This window comes from Psammomys obesus, unplaced genomic scaffold (assembly GCF_907164565.1).
Source record: "Psammomys obesus unplaced genomic scaffold, mPsaObe1.curated_primary_1811, whole genome shotgun sequence".
NCBI classification, from domain to species: domain Eukaryota; kingdom Metazoa; phylum Chordata; class Mammalia; order Rodentia; family Muridae; genus Psammomys; species Psammomys obesus.
Window position 1 is genome coordinate 8,863,717 of NW_026586383.1, and position 12,715 is coordinate 8,876,431.

The window sequence follows — 12,715 nt, forward strand, 5'->3', positions numbered from 1 at the left end:
TTAACTGTGATACACTGTATGGGATTGCTGTGTATCGATTAACTGTGTGCTACATTGTACAGGATTACTGCCTATCAGTTAACTGTATGCTACACTGTAAGGGCTTCTATTTTTTAATCCATATTTGAACCTCACTGTTTAGTATGTTTCGTGTCTATATCTTTTCTTTTTAATAGACTATAAAGTAAGGCACTATTTGGGCTGTTGCATCCCTCACGGAACCCCTTGAATAATTGACCCTTGATTGCTAGCTATTGCTGTGATTTTTGTGGGCGTAAAGGAAATAATTCACAGCTGAACTGACCTGAAATACAGATCTTAGAATGGTTTGGAGACATTTAGAGTTCATGAGACTTTTTATTTTTTATTATTTTTAATGTCCTGTGCTTTCTAGGTTTTTCCCGAAGAGAAGGAAACTCCCTGAAGGGAATTGTGAGGTGTCCACTCTTTTAGGGTGTGTGTGTGTGTTCCAGAGTACCCTGGTATACTTGTGGAGGTCAGAGGACAGCTGGCAGGAGTCAGTTCCCTCTAACCATGTGAGTGTCATGAATTAAATTCAGGCTGCACGGCCTGTTGATAAGTACTTCTCCTGGCCGGGCCATTTGCCAGTCCTTAAGGGACTTTTACATTATAGAGTCGGGGAGATTGATGGAAGAATAAATAAGAGCTGATTTTTTGAAGATCTCTGTTATTAAGAATTTCAATTTAAAAAATTCACTACTTATTTAAAAAAAAAAAAAAGATGTCAGGGAAGGCACACACTCTCTCCAAGACACTGGAGTCCAGAGCTAACTGCCCATGATGCATGCTGGGATGGGAGCAGGGACCGAGAGTAATGGAGGGAAGTGCATCTAGCAAAGAACAGGAATGACCTCAAAGAGGCACAGGCCACTGGTCAGACATGATGGGACATGTGGAACACTTCCCATCATCTTGCTGTGCTTCCCGGCACTCAGAAGGAGATCCACGTGAGGATTCCCCTCAGAGCTGAGGTGAAAGGGGGCTGACCAGGCTCCCTGATGGGCGAGAGAGTGATGTTGGAACCTGAGGTGTCCCCCCAAAGTCTCACACCTTGAAGGCTTTGTCCCCAGCCTGTGGTGCTATCAGTAGGTGCTGGGACCTTTAAGAGGTGAAAGCCAATGTGAGCAGGCCAGGTCACTGGGGGTGTTTCCTTGAAGGAGCTACTGAGACTCTGGGCGCTCTCATTGCTTCCTGGCTGTCCTGCAGTGGAGATTTTTCTCTACGATATACTTTCTTCACGATGTCTTGACACAAGTTCTTAACAACAGGCTCGAGCAACCGCGGACTGAAACTGTGGGCCAGAATACCCGCCTCCCTTCTCTTGGGCCACTCCATCAGTTGTGGCTGTGGCAATGAAATAAGACCAGTGAAAAAGGCATCAGAAGCAACCTGAAAGAAAGCAATGAGCAGAAACTCACGGAGGCCCCGTGCGACAGACAGAGCTTGTGCAGGAAAGGCGTGTCCTGTACAAGGTCTGTAGGTGGCACCTGAAGGGTCAAGACTCTCCCGCCAGAGGGCCTCTGGGCTTCTGTTTCCACAGTCTTTGGCCCACTGTTCTTTTCTCTTTCTTGTGAAGCCATCCCAGGACTGGAGAGATGGCTTAGAGGTTAAGAGCACTGGCTGTTGTTCCAGAGGTCCTGAGTTCAAGTCCCAGCAACCACATGGTGGCTCACAACCATCTATAATGTGATCTGGTGTCCTCTTCTGGTGTGCTGGTGTATGTGCAGGTAGAATACTGTATGCATAGTAAATAAATAGATCATTTTTTTTTTAAAGCCATCTCTATTTCTATCTCTGTCTACATGTCCTGGCTAGACTCTTTGTTCTGGGACACCAGAGCCTGGAAATCCCAGCAGGTGACCTCTACACTTAACTACTCACAGCATTATGTCACAGTGACAAAAACAAAACCTGAACACGTGGGCTCAGTCTTCCCATTGCAGCTGAGGGGTGAGCTCCACGCACTATCAGCCTAGAGAGATATGGAGCCCAGGACACCCCCCCCCAAGGGGCTTTCACTGAGAACACGTCTGTGCCCTGCACCCCGTGCTCCGGGAACGCTGTATTCTGAGCGTGAAGGACAAAACTGACGTAAAAGCTATTCCAGGTGTCTAGCCAGTGATAACAGAAGTTGCTTTCCAGATTCTCAAAGTTCAAGTGAAGCAGAGATGAGCCCCCTTTGTGGTTCAATAATTCGCAGGCTCGTGAACTGGGGAGCTGCAAAAATGGCGAACCATTGGGCTCGTGCCATGGTTATCCACGCCAGGTGTTTGGGTTCCACACTTGGCACACCCCTGTTGCTAGCTAGAAACAAGGACACAAAAACAGGAGAGCGAGGTGGGCTCTGGGGATGTCCCCGGGGCCGCCCTCCTAAGTCCTCCCCTCTTAGATCAGAGGGGCATGCTGAGGTGCCCCGCCCTCGGCTCCCCCGCCTGCTTCTGCCTGCTTCTGAACAGCAGAAGGGAGCAGAGCCTGCCTTGCTTAAAGCGCCCTGGCAGCAAGGGAGACAGTCTATGGAGAAGCTGCGCCCCTCCCCCGGGCGGGCCGTCAAACACGGAGACAAGGTCTCCAAGGAACTGGAAGCTCCCCATGCTGAGAGAAGAAAGGGCTGAAGCCAGAGAGGGAACTCCCTGGAAGAGGCTTCCAGTAGTTCTGACAACTCGCCTTGCAGGAAGGACTGGGGCTGAAGGCGGCGCCCTGATGGGAGGGGCTGCCTGGCGTTGCGCACCTCTTCCCTTCTATGTCTGTATGCAAGCTTTGCCTGCATGTGCGCATGTGCACGTGTGCCAGCAGCGGCCATGGAGGCCGCGAGCTGATGTCAGAGCCCCTGGAACTGCGCACAGTTGTGAGCTGCCATGTGGCGCTAGGAACTGAACCAGGGGCCTCTGGAGGAGCAGCCATTGCTCTCAACTGCTGAGCCACCGCTCCAGGCCCTTTCCTTCGATTGATGCTAAACCTCTTTCATATCAAGAACCCACAGATGGAGCTTGGGTCACCAGACCTCTTTATTTGTTCATTTTCCCATTGTGAAACACAGAATAAATCACCGTTCTCCGCTTTTCTCTCTGACATGTGTGTTTAATCGTCCTGCTAAGGATGATGCCTGGCCTGGCCTATTGGGCCACCAGGGCCCAGACTCTGAACTAAAAACCCTGCCAGCAATTCTGCTGGCCTTCCCCACTACGGGAGATTCATTTGTTAAAAAGAGCCCTTTAAAAACCATTTGATACTTGGGGCTAAATAAAGCCACATTCCCGCTCCAAGTGAACTCATAATGGAGTTTAATTTTAAAAAGAAGCCAATTAATAGCTTTGTAAATATCATAGAAAGGACCACCCCCACTCCAACTTCTTGACCAGAAAAGTCCCCAGAAGTTAGCCCTGCAAAAATGTCAAATTTCTCTCTAAAGAATGGCAGGATTTCTGGAAGGAAATAACAGGAAATGACTCACAGAGGCCACTCCAGGCCATTCAGCCTCACAAAGGGACTCCCTGCGCAGTAATGCCTAGCTGCTGGCCTTGGCCCACCACAGGAAGGAAAGTGTCCTGCCTCCAAGAGGGGACATTGCCATCTACTCCAGGCAGGGCTCAAGGGCTGCTGTTGGCTGGCAGGGCCAGAGCAATGGGCCTCTGGATGGAGGCCAGGCAGGCAGGATTTGATGCCTCTAGTATTTACTTTTGGAGTTGCTGAGACAACATACCTGCCTGCTTGGGTGGGGTGGGAGAAGACTTGTTTTGGCTTCATCACTGTGGGGAAACAGCGGCACGAGGAGGCATTGGGTCCCATGGCACCCACAGTCTGGATGCAGAGAGCCACAGAGGCTGGCACTCAGCTTGCTTTCTCCTCATTCAAATCCGGGAGCCCAGCCCAGAAAACAGTGGCCCCCACAAATAAAGAAGGACTTCTCAGCCCAGTCAAGACAATCCCTCACAGGACTGAGAGGTCACTATTCTTGGAGAGAGCCTGGGTTCAGTTCCCAGCACCCACACAATGGTTCCTAACCATTTATAATGCTCGTTCTGAGGGATTCAAGCCAGCCTCTGGCCTCCACAGGCTCCAGCATGCACACGGCACACTGACATGCATACATACATATAGAATTGACAGACACTGTTTTAAGAGATGATCCCTCACATCATGGCCATGAGCTTGTCCCCTGGGTGAGCCTAGAGCCATCAAGCTAGTAACCAACAGCAATCGTCACAGTGCCCGGAGGGACACTCTCACAAGCGACGCAGAGTCAGCACACGGGCTCACTGGTCTGAGGACCACGTGTTACCCAACTATGTTCTCCCAGGCCCTTGTATAGGCCGTGTTGATGTGTAGGTGGATTTGTTTCAGAGCAGAGAGACCCTGAGTGATTCCTTCCTTCCCTGACCTGTCATGCGCTACCACAGGCCTCAGTCGTGCATGGGGGGGGGGGGGGGGGCGTGTGTAAGGGCTAGAGATCAACTTGGATGCCAGTGCGCTGCAGACACCAGCTACACTGCTGGCAGGCCTCTCTCGTTGGCCTGGAGCTCTCCGAGTGAGTCGGCTAGCGGGCTCATCCCACCTGTCTGTGTCTGCCCAGCACTGGGATTACAAGCGCTTGCCACCACGCCAGATTTTTAAAATTGTCTTATTGTTTGTTTGTTTGTTTGTTTGTCTTTTTAACAGGAGTTCTTGACATCAGACTCTGGGCCTGACCCTCGTTCTTGCATGGCAAACACTGCAGACTGAGTGCCTCCCCGGTCTGGCCTGCATCTGATTTGGCTCACTCTCTCCCCAGCCTCCTCTGTACTTCCTTCTTCCTATTTCCTCTTCCCCTACATCTAAGTTCCTCCGTCCTGGGCCTGTGCCCTGCGTGAGGCTGAGGCTCTCTCCAGACCGCCTAGGGATGGGTGGGAGAGAGTGGGGTCGGACACACCAGTTGTCACGGTTGGAGGCTTCAGCTGTCTCTCGGGGCTCCTGTACTGATTGGTTCCCAGCTGGTGATGTTCTTTTGATAGATGGCGGAAGTGGGTCGCTGGAGCAGCCCTTGAGGGTGACACCAGTCCCTGGTTCCCATCTTCCCCTCTCCTTCCGGCTGTGAACAGCAGTCCTCCACCACACATTCCAGCAGCCATGGTGTTCAAACAACGGTGGCCTGAATCGCCTTGAAACTGTGAGCCCAGATAAGTCCTTTCTCCCGTAAGTTGTCTGTAGCAATTATCTTGATCCCAGCTGACACGACCATGTGTTCCTTCCACGCAGGCTGCAGCCCAAGCTGTCTGAGCAAGCAGAATCCTCCCTGGGTGGGTCACGGGACCAAACTTGACTGCACAGTATTCACGAGCCAACCACCGCTGCGCGTCAGGTCAGGCCAGTACTGGGCCGCTCCAACCAATAAAGGTTTGCGGCTGCCCCCAGCTTCTGAGAGAATCTAACAGCAGCTTTGCCGCGTGGCCGTGGCTCAGGGCATCTCTCAAGACTGCCGTCAAGCTGATTGCAGAGGTGGCCGTCCCACAGCCATCTCCAGATGTCCCCATGGCTTTGGGTCTTTCCATAGTTACTCAGGAATGGTTGGCAAGCTGTCGTTACTCCCTGCTCAGGATTTAGAGGCGTCTGTGTTCAGGCGTGGGCTTTCTCTGTAGAGCTGTTCGTAGCCTGGTGGCCCAAACCAAGAGAAAGCAAGCCAGAGGGTACCCAAGCCGGAAGCTGTGGTCTTTCTGTGTATGTTACACATGCATGCAGTCATATATGTGAGTGAGCAGGTGTACATACGTGTGTATACAGCCCATAGAGGCCAACAAAACCGAAACCTGGGATGTTGCAGGCTGTGTTTCTTACTTTTTCATTCATTCATCGGTTTGTTTGTTTTTGAGAATGGCCTGGAGCTGGCCAGGTAGCCTAGGCTATCTAGCCAGAGCTAGCCGGAGAGCCCCGGGGATCTGCCTGTGTCCGGCTCCCCAGCTCTGCAGCACTGGAGAATGTGGCTCCTCCCTGCAGCACAGCCTGCCACAGGGAAGAGGTAACGTGCACGCACCTTCACCACAGCCATTTCCTGAAGGCCCTCTTGCTGCCTGGGCCGGTCCGGAAATCAGACTTGACGCGGCCTGAAGGGCGATCCTGGCAGACACAGACTGGAGAGGGGCTGAGAAGTGGGTGTGGTTGGAGGACTCTGGGCAGCACCCTGAAATGTCCTCTCCTGACACATCTATGTCCAGTAGTACCTGGGATCTTACCACAAAGGCATGGCCACCCCCTCGTCAGCCTCCTACCTCCCTTTTGGCCAGCTTCAAGGACCCTGGCAGCCTTTCTGTGACGGTGCCCCAGGGCCCACCAGAGGAGGGGCGTTTGGGATATTGCCTCTGGCCTGAACCAGTAACCGAGGAAATAAAACAGCCACAGCAGAGAGTACAGGCCCCGGAGAGCTGAGTCAGGAATCTGCCCACTTCATCTTTGTGTTGTGAAGCAGGTTCTTTTTCTCTGGACTCAGGAAGGCTCCATTTTAGATTTGAAATGGATCTTTCCAGATCACAGTGTGTTACCTCTGGGCCAGCAATTCCTCACCCCATATTCATGCGTGTGGATGCTGTGCATGTGTGTGCCTGCGCTGACATGTGCCTGTGTATGTGTGTGCCTGTGCGTGTGTGTGCCTGTGACTTGGAAGTCAAAGACTGATGTCAGAGTCATCCCTCAAGGCTGTCCTTCCTCGTTCATTCAGGCAGGGTCTGCCAGTCACACCCAGAGCTGCCAGTAGAGCTGCTCTGGGTATCTGGTTTGCTCTGGCAGTCCCATGCCCACCTTCTGAGGCTGCGAGTCACCCGGCATTCACAGGAGTTGGGGAGGTCAAGCTCTGCTCTTCAGGCTCGCTCAGCTGTTTGGTTTGGGTGCCGGCATACTTTGTGCCATCCCAGCTGCCTGCAGTGGGTCCTTCCCCATGTCCTCGGAGGGAGTTTGTGTCATATCACAGGCCATGGAAGCTTCTAGAGACTGAGCACACAGTTGCCTCAAGGAGGGAACAGGAGGGGGTGGGATGGGCAGACAGACACCACCAGCGGCACTAGTGGGAAGCCATTCCTGGGGCCTGCCTGAGCCACCTATCAGGTGCACCCCTGGAGCTGCTGAAGAAAGGTCGTGCTTGGAGGTGAAGTCAGATATCACCCCTAGAAATGGCCACCTCTCTGTCACTTGTGCTGAATTTTGCAAACTCCTTTGCATGCTGGTTAGAGCGGGGTTATTCTACACATGGCCAGAGTCCTCCCAGAATGTCTCTTCCAGATGCTGTGGTGTGTGGCGCTGCTGTTTCTGCAACCCCTGCACAGACCTCTAACTCAGTGTGTCCAGAGACTGAGCCTGTGAAGATGAACGAGTGAAGCCCGCACCACCAAGAACTCCAGCTCCAGCCAACGCCTCCATTTTCACAAACGTCAAATCTGACCCAGAGAAGAGACAGTCTTGCTCAGGGTTACACAGCAAGTTGACGGGAAGAAAGAGACCTGGCTGCCCCACCTCGTGGGGAAAAGCAGGGGGGAGGTTTTCTCAGCACGGCTGAGTCAGGGAGGGATGCTAGCTGCAGGCTTTGGTGGCTCAGAGACGCACTCAGCGAACTCATCAGAGCATCTTAAGTGTAATCGACTGTCGGGCATTAAACTTTTACCAGAATGAGCTCACATGGTCTTTGGGGACAGGGAAAGTGCCTCTACTCACCAGGGTAGTGCCTTGGGTGCAGAGAGCCCATCGAAGCTCCTGCTGATGGGGGCCTCTCCTGGGAGGAAGGGAGGGTGAGGCCCCTGGGGAAGCCAGAGGAAGGACACAGAGTACTCAGTGACCAATGGTTTCTCGAACTGTGGGTGGATCAGGAGCTAGTTGGCCAGTAGCTCTCCAGCAGCATGGGGTGCTGCTGCCACAGGAGAGGACAGCATTGTGGGGAGAAAAGATGGAGGACTCCATCCCTGCCCTGGAGTCCACTCCTCCTCTGATCACACCCACTCCCCAGTCTGTTCTCCCATCCACAGCTTTAAGTCACTACTCATCCCTGGGTACCGGATCCCTGAACCTGTGTGAGGAGCAGGAGGACCAGGCCACACCTGTTTTCTGAGATCTATCGTTCCCCGGTGAGGGGGCCATGCTCACTCTCACATCAAAAATTTCCCCAAACATGAAGGGCCTCTCCCTCCACTCTCTCAGAGAGGCATCTTTCTTTGCTGTGTTTCCCTGGAACAGCAGCCAACTTGCCCTTCAGATTTCTACAAGATGAGAGACCCAGAGGCCTGAGGAGATAGCCATGTAAGACAAGACTTTTAAAAGGCTCCTTAACCTAGGTGTGGCTGTGATTGCTTGTAAGCCCAGTACTGGAGCAGTGGAGAGAGACGGCCCGCCAAGGGGCTACTGGCCAGCCAGTCTAGCCAAATGGACTCATGCACGCATGCACGCATGCGCTCCTCTTGAAGCTAGACGCCACGTATTTAACCAGTATGTCTGAAGTTAAGTGTGGTGGAACATGTCCTTTTTTCTTCTTCCTTCCTTCCTTCTTCCTTCCCTCCCTTCTTCCCTCCCTCCATCTCTCTCTCTCTCTCTCTCTCTCTCTCTCTCTCTCTCTCATCTCAGTTACCTTCTCCCTCCACAGTTCTGTCGAGGCTGCTGGTGTGATGGGTTGCACCATCAGTTCATTGTTTTGTGTCTGCTGAATGGGCATACCACAATGTATTTGCCCTTTCTGCTGCTGGTGGACAATGTTTTTAGGTTTTGACTATTTAAAACAAAGCTGCTCCTGCCTGGAGTACAGGTCTTTTGTGGCCACGGGTTTTCATTACTGTTAGGAACTTTTCCAGTGGACCGGCTTTAGGCTGTCCTCAGCGTGCATTGAACTTCACAAGAAATAAGGAAACCGTTTCCTGTGTGGCTAAAGCACGTTACAGCCCCAGTCCCTGCAACTCATAGTAGTTTCAGCCACCCGCCATTCTGAGAAACAGTTAGGTCAGATTTTATTTCTTCTATTTCTCCCTTTCTCTTTCCTGTTCACTTCCCCTCCCTTGCCTTCTTCCCTTCCTCCCACTTCGCTTCCTTTTATTTCCTTCGTCTTTCCTTCCCATTTAGATGAAGTCCAATTCATCAATTTTCTCTTCATAAAGTACGGTTTATGTGTTACATCTTTAAAACCTTTGCCAACCCAAGATCACTACGCTTTTCTAATTTTTTCACGGCTGTTCCTCTAATTGTGCTCATACTGCTTGCTGCCCACGGTCCACTTCCAGGTGACGCCTGTGTGGCCCGAGCACAGTCTCAGTGTGCAACACACATTGGCCTTGAACTTGCAATCCTTCCGCTTCCTCCCTCCTCCAAGGGATGGATTACAGGCTTGCACTGCCAAACCTCGCCCTTTAAAGATTTATTTCAATTATGTCTATGTGTCTGTGCACGGGTAAGATTTATTTCAATTATGTCTATGTGTCTGTGCATGAGCTGGGGGCATGAGAAGGCCAAGAAGAGGGTGTCCTAGTCTCTGGAGCTGGCCTTACAGGTGCTGTGAGCTGCCCAGTGTGGGTGCTGGAACCACACTTGGGTGCTCCACAAGACCGATCTTAACTGTGGAGCAATCTCTCCAGCCCTGGTTCTCTACTTTAAACCATTAATTTATGGTGAAAAAAATAAATAAATAAAAGATCAGCAGCCTGACTAGGGCTCCTGAGTAAGCAGAATGAGGCACCCGAGGGCCTTGGCTCTGGACCTGAGTGTGTGGAAGGGGAACAGGTGACTTGATGCTGTGCTGGCCCAGGGGCTTGTGCAGGGTGACCGGAATTGGAGGACTGCTGGGGAAATTGGCCAGAACAGTGCTCACAGAGATGCATCTTGATACCAACGCTGTCTGACTGGCAGAGCTGAGTCCACATCAGTAGAACTCTATTGCCCAGGGCTGTAGCCTCAGCGGGCAGTGCTCTGGCCTAACGGGCACAAGCCCTGGGTTCAGTTCACTGCCTGAACCGGCTGTGGTGGCGCACAACTGTACTGCCAGCGTGTAGGTGGCGGGAGCAGGGGAAACAGGAGTTCAAGACTGTCCTGGAGCTGTAAATTCTAGGCCAGCCTGGGCTACATGGGACCCTGGAGGAGGGAGCATTGTTTCTCCCCAGGGTACACTTCCATGTTGTTTAAAAAAAAAAAAAGACTTTGTAAACATGCATCATGCTTCCAAGGGAAGAAATGGAGGGCAAAAGCCCCCAGGCACCAACAGGAAGACCCCACACCCTCCCTTCAGCTTCACCCACACCCCCTCCCTTCTGCCTTGAAAAGATTGGCAGCTTCAGATCTGGAGCCAGATGTTTGTGCTTGAATCCTGACACAGCTACGTGCCCTTGAACAAGTCTCTTACTGACTTCACATGCCTCAGTTTCCTCATCTAGATGCGGAAGGCTAAAGACGTTTTCTATCTAATGGTGCTTTGGTGAGAAGCCAGCCAGGTGTTGGGATGGCGTGCCAACCTGGCCCAGAACAAGCTCTCCGCAAATGTTAGGTCTCCTTCCTCGAAGCTGCTTTGATTACTCCTTGTGTGTGAGGGACAGGATTGGCCACCGAATGACCCCAGAGGTTCCAGCCTGGTTGCCAGGCAACAGGCTACCTGAGCTCTGCCTCTCCTCCATCGGCAGGGAGTGTGTGGGACTTGAACTTTTCCTGAGGCCTGCGGTGCTCCAAGCTGACATTCCAAGGCAGTTCCTGGCATACCTGGCTCCCTCCTGCGCCTGGCAGTTTGTAAGACAAATGCCCCACTGAGCACACAGACATTAGGGCATGGCTCCTGGTACTCGGTGGGAGGGGACATGGGGTTCTGATGCTTGCACAGCAGGTTGTGGACTTTGAGCAGCCGGCCCTCACCCTAAGCTAGATTCATCCACCTTTCCAGGTCAAGCCCCTGCCTCCTGGGTCCAACTGTGCTCTCTGCCATGATGTCAGCTGCTCTTAGGGTTTCAGTCTCTGCCCTGTGCCCACCTGACAATCTCCACTCCTGGATAGAGACAGACACCTTCGACCCAGCATCTTGAACCAAACAGAATCAGTTGGTGTGTGTGTGGGGGGGTGTTTCTTCCTTTCTAACCACGAAAACAAAGGAAATGGAACAAAACTTGGCTCTTCCTGTCCTCATTGCCTTGGTAACTTGTTTGTCCCCCCCCCTTAGATGATTATTTATTTATTTAGTGTGTGAAGTGTATGTGCACGTTGTTGGGGGCGGGAGGGCGTAGGGTGTGTCAAGGAGAGCCCTGCTCTGTCACTCCCTGCTGCATTCCCTGCTGACAGGGTCTCTCCCTAAACGTGGAGCCAGCCCATGGCCAGCAAACCTTGGCGACGGCCCTGGGATTACAGGGAGGTCAGCCATTCTCAGTGTGTATAGAGGTGTAGACTTGGGGCCTCATACTTGTGCTGCAAGCACACTTACCAGCCAAAGCACCCCCCCCCCCCGGAGCTTTTACTGCCCGCTGTCTTGCTGCCAGTCCCGACTCTAAGGGCCTCCCAGCTCTCCTACAGCAGCCTGTCCTCAGAGCGTCTGGGCATTTACCTCACACCCCTGTGCTTGCGAGCTGAAGACTTCACTGACTGAGCCATCCCTCCAGATGGCCCTTCGTAGGGTCCGGCTGTCTCTGTTCCACTCTGAGCACTCCAAGTGCAGCCAGCTGGGTGGCTCAAACTGCCTTACACATCTGGCTTCTGTCTTGCGGCCGGGGGCTGTCTCCTCCACTGCACACACTGCCAAACCGCCCGACCTGTCACCAGCCTCCCTATCACCAAGCTCGCTCAGCTGTCACTCTCTCCTGAAGCCCTCCTCCATCCACACACTGAGAGCTCCCCAAGAACACTCTTCCTAATTAGCAGAGATGCTCTAGAGGTCAAAGGCTACTGGTTGGCAGCTGTTACACAAGTGTGGCAGGTCTGTCTTCAGGGCGTGACTGTCGACTGAATTAAGCAAAGCCAGAATTACTTGGAAGACAGGACACAGAGGACAGGAGGGTGGGAGGCTGTCATGTCTGTAGAGCCATTTATTGGGACATTCTGGGTCTCTACCCCTTGAGGAAAGAGCTCAGAGCATCATTTCAGCGTCCTGATTACATCTGATTCCCAGCCCTGGGCTCGCAAGCATGTGACATGACCCTGGCCTTTTCACGAGAATTCTGGGGACTGAACTGGTGTCTTTGTGCTTGCAGCATGGACACTTTGCTGGCTGACCCATCTCTCTCCACCCAGCCGTCGGCCCTTCCTTCTGAGGTTGCTCTGAGATCCTGCTGCTTCCCCGGGGGCATCATTTCAGGGGAGGATGGGCTGCCAGCTCCCTCCCAGGCTTGAGTAATCCTCCATTTCCTGCCTTGGGCCTCCTTTCCACAACCTCCTGATCACCTGGGGACACTTAGGAAGAACGAGTTGGGTGTTTGCTGCCATCTAGTGAAGGACGCGTGGTTCAGCCTCTGGCTGGGGCTAGCACTGGCTGGGGCTGGTGGCTCCAGAAACCCAAGCCTAGCTAGGACCCCTGTGGGATGGACAGACATGTGTAAGGGGGCCTGGAGCTTCTGCACAGAGAAAATCATGTGCAGAACTGTGAACCGTGCTCTGCAGGGGAAAGAGCCCACCCTTGCTGATCCTCCACCACCAGCAAAGAGGCATTTCCCAGGAAAGACAGCCAGCCTCTGCTTGTAAAACGTGTGTGTGTGTGTGTGTGTGTGTGTGTGTGTGTGTGTGTGTGTGTGTGTGT